The sequence below is a fragment of the Emys orbicularis genome, chromosome 6 (genome assembly GCF_028017835.1).
Source record: "Emys orbicularis isolate rEmyOrb1 chromosome 6, rEmyOrb1.hap1, whole genome shotgun sequence".
NCBI classification, from domain to species: Eukaryota; Metazoa; Chordata; order Testudines; family Emydidae; genus Emys; species Emys orbicularis.
The window spans coordinates 13,979,213-13,986,736 of NC_088688.1; positions in this window are offsets into that span (position 1 = coordinate 13,979,213).

Sequence of the window (7,524 nt, forward strand, 5' to 3'; positions counted from 1 at the left end):
GCCCCTTTGCAATCAGTGACATTGTGGAATAATATGAGTGAGGGTGGAAGAATCTTTTCATTCCAGCGTATCTAGGGTAGGATTTTCAAAGGAGTCTAAGGGCCAGATATATAAGAGCTAAAGACATAGATAGGTGTGTAGTCGAGTTTTCAAAAGTATCTAGCTGCTTTCTAAAATCCCACTAGGCGCCTGTCATCTTTAAGTGCATAAATCTGTCCCTAAGTGATTTAGGAGCACGCATCCCATTTAAAATTCCATTGAAAGACACTTTTGAAAACTCCACTGCTTATAATCCTGCATTTTCATGCCTTTAGAACAGCAGTGGAATTTCGTGATTGGCTTACAAATGTTCTCAACGTTACTTTCATGCCATGGAACCCTTGTGTAATATTTTTTTCAGTAAAGTAAGAAAATACTCTACTCTGATTAGACACTTGTGGTGAAAAGACAGCACCTGTTTATTGTTGCACTTAATGTGCATTTTTTTAAGAATACATTTTGATCACATTTAGATACTGAACATATTGACCCTCCCACTTAGGATGAGTATAATGTACTGGGGTATTACATAATTTCTGCCTGTTGGTATGGGAAAAAAACCTCTAAAAGGTTAGCTTTACTGGAATTATTGAACAAATCCAAAAATTCAAAGACAATAAAAGAGATAAAGAAAGGGGGAAAATGGCAGGGGGAAAGGGTATAACCAGAGATTAAGAAGGATGCCTTTTATATGGCAATGTATTTATAAACTTCAACGAAACCAGATAATTTAGAGCAAATTCTCATTTAGGATGGTTACCTGCCCAAAATATACAACACAGAATACAGGTACACTGTATGCATATTTCTCAGGTTTGTAGGATCTGGCCTAGAATGTGTTTAAAATATAACATGTACATGGCATTGTTGTCTGGGTTAAATGCTCAGACAAAGTGGGATTAAAACGTACCTGACAAACATTTCTATCTGATATTTGGCCTAATTCTGTATTCCTTATATACCCAAAGAGCCCACTAAATGGAGAAAGAAATACCAGAATCAGTCTCATTGGCAATTAAATTGTATGGGCCAGATCCTCACCTGGTGTAAATTGGCATTGGTCTATTGAAGTCAATAATTTACCCCGGCTGAAGAGCTGGGCCTACTTTTATATTCACACTCCTCTAGGTCTTTTTATGATTATTATTCTTTATTTCCTCTTGTTTTTAGTCTTTTCATCATATTATTAAAGGATGTTAAATGATTTTAATAAACCGAGAGGGTTGTTTTTTTTTTTTTTATAAACTCTTCCTATGCAGCTTCCTCTTGCTAGCAGTAATAAACAACCAACCATGTTTGAGTGCATTGAATGCTTTTTTTTTTTTTAATTTATTCCTCATGCTGTTTTCAGATTGAAATATTTGACGTTTCTTTCCTTGGAAACACAGAGAAGCTTATTTCTGTAACAAATGGGATTCCTATGCACACATAGAAGAGCGGGCCACATTCTGATCTCACTTTGGAAGCTAAATCCGGATTAACAGGCCATGCATTTCAGTGGCACGGCATGTCCACACACAAGAGCCCATTTTTGTTTTCTTGGAAAAGTCCCCCTCGCCCTTGAGCGTCTAAAAGTGCGCTCACCTCTGCTGTACTTTGCCTAATTTACACCCTGACAGCTTTCATCAGGACATGCCACTTAACACAACCGCTAAGTACAAAGCAAATGAAACATATGGGGGGAAAATCCCCTGTGCTCAGGCTGCCGCTGCTGCATGAAGGCAACAACAAGATGATCCTGGCGGTTATTTATTTATTTATCTATTTATTTGGGAGCTGGAGATCCCCTAGCCAAAGGCCTGGCAGCAGCACGAGCTCCCATGCAATAAAGCAGCAGTTGAGAAAAGCTCAGAGTAATTAAGTGGCTGACGCGCGCAGAAGAAGCCGTTACAAAGAATTGACTAAATTGCCCATTCATTAGCAGCGCGGCATGGAAGGAGAATTACAACTAGACAATAGAGCCTGCAGTAATTCAATCTAACCTTGTACTTACAGAAAACAATGAGATAATGAACAGAAAAATTACCAGGCACATATTGCATTTTGTTAGAGGGGGGGCGAAGGGGGAGAAGTGGAAGGGGGGTGTGGTGGGGAGGGAGAGGACTGGCACATGCAATGCTAATGGCATCGCTCAAGCTGAGCAAACGTTTCTCCAACACAATCAGAGTTCGCCGTCGAAGGGCCTCTGGGGAGCTGAGATGAGGCTAGATCGTGAACAAAAAAATGTAATTTATAAGGCGTCTGTGGACTGGAATTTATCATCGGATCCGCTCGCCGCCGCTCAATTGATATGTAGTTGATTTCAAACAACACCCCCCAGGCGCCCACAGGGAACATTTTTTAGATTTTACGCTTGGATATATCTGTTTAACTCGCCATTTACCAAAACAACGGCCCGATGACAGCACAAACAAGTCACTCTGGAACAAAAACACACACACACACACACACACACACACACACACACACTGCATCTGCCTGACCCCTGAGCTCAAGGAGTCTGCTGGGAATACATGAAGGGGCGGGGGAAGGCGATAGAGGTTGCTGGGGCTGCATGGAACAGTATTTTATTGTTAATTATTAGGATTATTCTTTCCAGCTAATAAACTGATGACTTAGCACAAGCGTTGTAAACCTGCTTTAGAGCTCCCTTTCCTTCTGTCTGGTTTGCATCTGCCTCCTGTCTCAGGCACGAATCATGATCGTTTCTGGACTACTCCAGTGCTTTTACCCCCTTGGGACCAGTTCTGGAGTGGGTTGTCCATGGGACTGTTGGGGTCCTCAGAATCTCTGGTGATCGGTGCTTAATTTGTAAGAAAGAGGTGCCGGGGCTCAAGCAATTTTTTTACATTCATAACTGTCACGGCAAGCCAGAGGTGCCGGGGCTATGAACTGCCAAGCCCAGAGGTGCCAGGACTCAGCCCTGGCACAGATTAAGCACTGCTGGTGATCCAGCGCTAGACTGCGGAGGACAGCATTTTCTTATGAGAAATGAGTGTGTGGGGGGGGTGGCTTAGTCTAGTTCCTGCAATGAAGAAATAGCCACATCACAAAAGAGGCTCCCGCAGTAGGCCCCTCTGCTGAGACAAAGGGTAAGTACTGAACAGAGCTTGGAAACTGAAGTACTCTCTCCCTCCTAAAAGTGGTCACCACACTAAAAGAGTCGAGGCGCGTCACTGGGGCAGCGTGGAAGAAACTATGTCATTGTCTTATGGTAGCACCTCGTTGCCTCGATCGGGGGCCCATTTTGTTAGGGGATGTATAAGCAAGTACTAAGACATCCCTCTCCTGGGGAGCTCATTGCCTAGGTTTATAAAGCATTGTTATCCCCATTTTACAAGGAGGAAATTGAAACCTGTACTACCATTGCCCAGTCGGAATTTTTTTGTGACTAACAACAGGTCTTCTTGTGAATATAGTAATTTCATGTCCCACCCAAAAGTGGGAAAAAATAACGTAACATTGGCCCTGTAAAACATTTGTTTTATAATTTAGTGTAATGCACATTATTTACATTATGGTAATGCCTGGCCCATGACTGGTCACGGACCAGGACCCCGTCGTGCATGGTGCTGTACAAACACAGAACAAAAAAGAGGGCACCTATGCCAAAGCGCTTACAATCATATGATGAACGTTAAGATAGGCTGTAACTTTTTGCCTAAATATGAATGAATGATGTATCGACATTACACCACACTGCAAAATTTTGTGACACTGTTTAAACCCTCTACAGTATATTTGCTTAATGATGTTAACTAGTGGGCCTGAGACGGCAGATCTGTTGCATAGACGTCTCACATTGATTTAAGTACAAAATTAAGTAACAGCAGAAAGGCAGGCTTTCTGCCTACAGTAGCACTCAGCAGTATTACGGGAGGATACAAATTCAGACCCCAGTGAGACTGCATAATGTCATGAACCAGATCTTTTTTTTAAAAAAAACCATGCTTAAATAGGCAATTTTAAAAATATTTATTTTTAAAAAAAAATCAAGAGAATTTAGTGGTGACCATAGATGACAACCCTGGAAACTGAAAAAGCTTCACACATAAATCCTGGGCATTAACAACCTCAACTTTCTCACCCCATGAATGTCCCTCAACAACAATCCTGAAGTGCTGGGCCAGCCCTAGGCAAGGGAAGGGAGTTCAGTATCCATGATCCACTCAGGTGTTTCCTCTCTGCTGAGATTACAAACCAGGAGGTGAGTTAGTGCCAGCTGTGCGGTTTGTCTGAGGAACCTTCTTGTTTGTGTATAGAACCCTCTACAGACCCCGAGGCACCTTACAAAGTCCATAGAAGCTCTGTCTCGCCTCTCTCTCTCTCTCTGTGAGTGTTTGTGTATAATCATGCACAAGACATGGTTAATATTTGTTGAGTCCAAGGAAAGAGGATTAGGCTTTCCTGCCAGATCATCTCAAGAGGGGGTGCAAACATTGCTAGAAAGAGTAGCAGTGGAAACAGAGTAGTTAGGTCCAAAGATAACACACAGAAAGACAAAGATAGAGGTGCCAGCTCAGGCAGGTGAAAAGGTGAAGCTATTCCGACCCAGATCCGAAATGGCATGGGAGTGCATTGAGCACTTCAAATACCTGGGTAGTACGACCACACGGGACGCTAAACATCACTGACAACCTACAGTTGGACTTGCAACTGCTGCTCTCATGACACAGCCACATTTGGCAGAGGAAAGGTATTACTATGAAGTGTGAAATGCACTTGCTGCAGTCTCTTGTCTTCAGCAACTTGCTATATGCATGTGAGACACGGACATCAAAGAAACAGACATTCAGAGGTTTTCTGCCTTTGAATTGAAATGCTACAGGCAATAGCTGTGTGGTAGCTATACTTCACATGTGACTAACAAGGAAGTAATTTCCTAAATTTACAGCACAACTAGAGTGATATCTGGTATTATTAAGATGGGCACATGAAGAAAACTTGAGTTTGCCGAGACATGTGGTTCGGCTGAGTGGAGGAAGATTGCCAAGGCTTGTGTTGCAGGGACTGGTGCCAGGTGCAAGGGGCAGGGGGTGCTGGCTATGAGGGTCGTTCGGTGATGCGGCTGACTGGATGTGATGCAATATGGCGTGCTTCTCAAGGCTGTGTGAAGCCCACAAAATGTGGAGGAAGATTGCTGGCCGGTGACTCTCGTCTGTTGTTTTTACTGTTCATTCTGAGGTGACTTGGTGGTGCTTTGCACTAAGAGAGGATATAATATAGGGAAGCAGAATGTCCAGTCAGCTATTTTTATTTTTAATCCAAGCAGCAATGGTGCCTGCAACTAACAAACAGGACTTGCACGTCCTCCTCAGGAATTCTGCCAGCCAGGACCCCATAGCATATGGGTGGCCTAGGCAAACGCACTGCCAGCACACTTAAGTGCTGCCCTGATGAGCACGTGCTGCTCATTTCAGCAAGCCCACTAACTAGCAGGGGTCTGGACAGGCTCTCGAGATGGTTAATAATGCCCCTTTGAAGCCAAAGTGCGTGGCTTAGCACAGGAACTGTTCTCTTTTCCTAATGCTGTCCTGAGTGCTAGGAAGAGAATGTGACTTTCTGCTGGTATGGAAGAAAGAGGCTCCTTATATCCTCTTCTGCCCCAATGCACCTATGAGGCATGTGGGAGGACCTAGCTTAGAGGCTGATAGGCATTTTGTACATTTCAAATAAACAGGTCAGTGTATTATCACTGTAATGTGGGGTACGATATAGTTTGAGTACTAGTCAACTGTCCTTGATTTCCTGGATGCCTCTTCCTGAATCCACTCAGCTCTGGAGGGTTACGATTAGCCTCTTTGATCATCCATTTTTAATAAGAGAATGTTTTGCTCATGACAGGTGCTAAATAGGTCGGGCTGGAGGCTGTAGAGAAAGCGCAGCATTAGCTTTCGCAGCACTCCAACAACGTGCCTCCATCCTCACCGACAGAAGCCATCTCCAGGGTTGTTCAGCCTGCCCATCAATTGAAACCGTACCTACACACTGTGTAGTGGGGCAGTCACCCCGCTCTGGCCCTGAAAGGGTTAAAAGCCAGCCCTTGGAGAGGGCTGGGGCTGAGAGCCAATAAGAATAGGCTGATTGGGAAGGCAGCCACAGCTGGGGCCACACCCCAATCAGGCCACAGCTGGCCCTATAAAAGGGCTGTGAGCCAGGAGCTGAGTCAGTCTCTCTCTTGCTCTGGAGAGAGAAGGACCTGGCTGCCTGGGAGCTCAGGGTACAGGGAATGGAGCAGGGCTGGGGAAAGGCAAGGGGAGCTGGGGAGCTCCAGCCTGGTAAATCCCCAGGCTGTGGGCCTTGCTAAAAGGCCAAAACAGGTACTGGGGTTGCAGAGGCAGCAGCCCAGCGATAGACAGAGGCAGCTGGTCCAACCTCCTTGCCAATGATGAGTGGCCATGACAGACTGCAGTCTGCCCCAGTAAATGGGGGCTAGATGGTGACTGGCAGTAGCCACTGAGGCAAGGTGGGTGAGAGGGTTGGGGGTTCCCCTGGGAGGGGAGACCCAGAGTGTGGTGGGGTACTGCTGGGGCAGAACCCCAAAGTAAGGGGCACCGGGGTCCAGGAGGGACACGGGAGGCCTGAGGCAAGTGATACATTGGCCAGCAGAGGGCGCTCTGAGTGCTGGATGAGCTAATTCCCAAGAAGACCAGCAGGAGGCGCCCTGCCGGTGAGTCACGCTTCGCTACACACTGCCATCCAGGGAGCCAATTGATGTCAGTTGTCAGAATAGTATTTTGGGGGAGGAGGGCTCTTGTGCACTGGGCATGGGTCTGAGCAGAAAGACAACGGCGATATCGAAGCATGGCTGGATGTGAACAGCTGATTGCAGTTCACAGAGAGAGTCTCCAGATCACACTTCCAGTGCCCCAGGTCATCCAGTTCCCCACCGAGGCCCATTGTTCAGCATTCCAATCTGTAATGCTCCTAGAACATCAAGTATAGGGGACAGCTCTAATGACAGAACGGGCTTAACAGTGTTGTGTTATAATCCAAACAGGTTTATGTAGGGTTTAAATTCTCATACAGTATTTCCTGGAGCCCCCCCCCCCCCTCCGCACCCCAGCATCCATTCAGGGCTCTGGGTTTCAGCTGCAGGGCGGGGGTGTCTTGGGGCGTTAGCCCTGTGGCATGAGCTGGGTCTCAGGGTTTCACCCCTGCTCCGGACAGCTCTGGCTGAATTTAAGCCTTGGGTTTATGAGTGATTCAATACAGGATGGTAGAGGGAAGTAACAAAGTGTAGTAAAAACTACAATGTTTAGCTGCTTAGGCACATAATGAAAACGTCTCCTGTGACTATTCATTCAAAACTTTAATCTAATTTGCTCATGGCCCTTTTTGTGCTTGGTTTCTGTGAACAGGGTAGCGAACAAGTTGACACAGGCAAGTGAACTAGGGCAGAAGCATTTTCCCAATACATGGAAAACAAAGTCCAAATTCACATCCACAGACATTCACACTAGAAACCTGATTGTAAGAATTGCA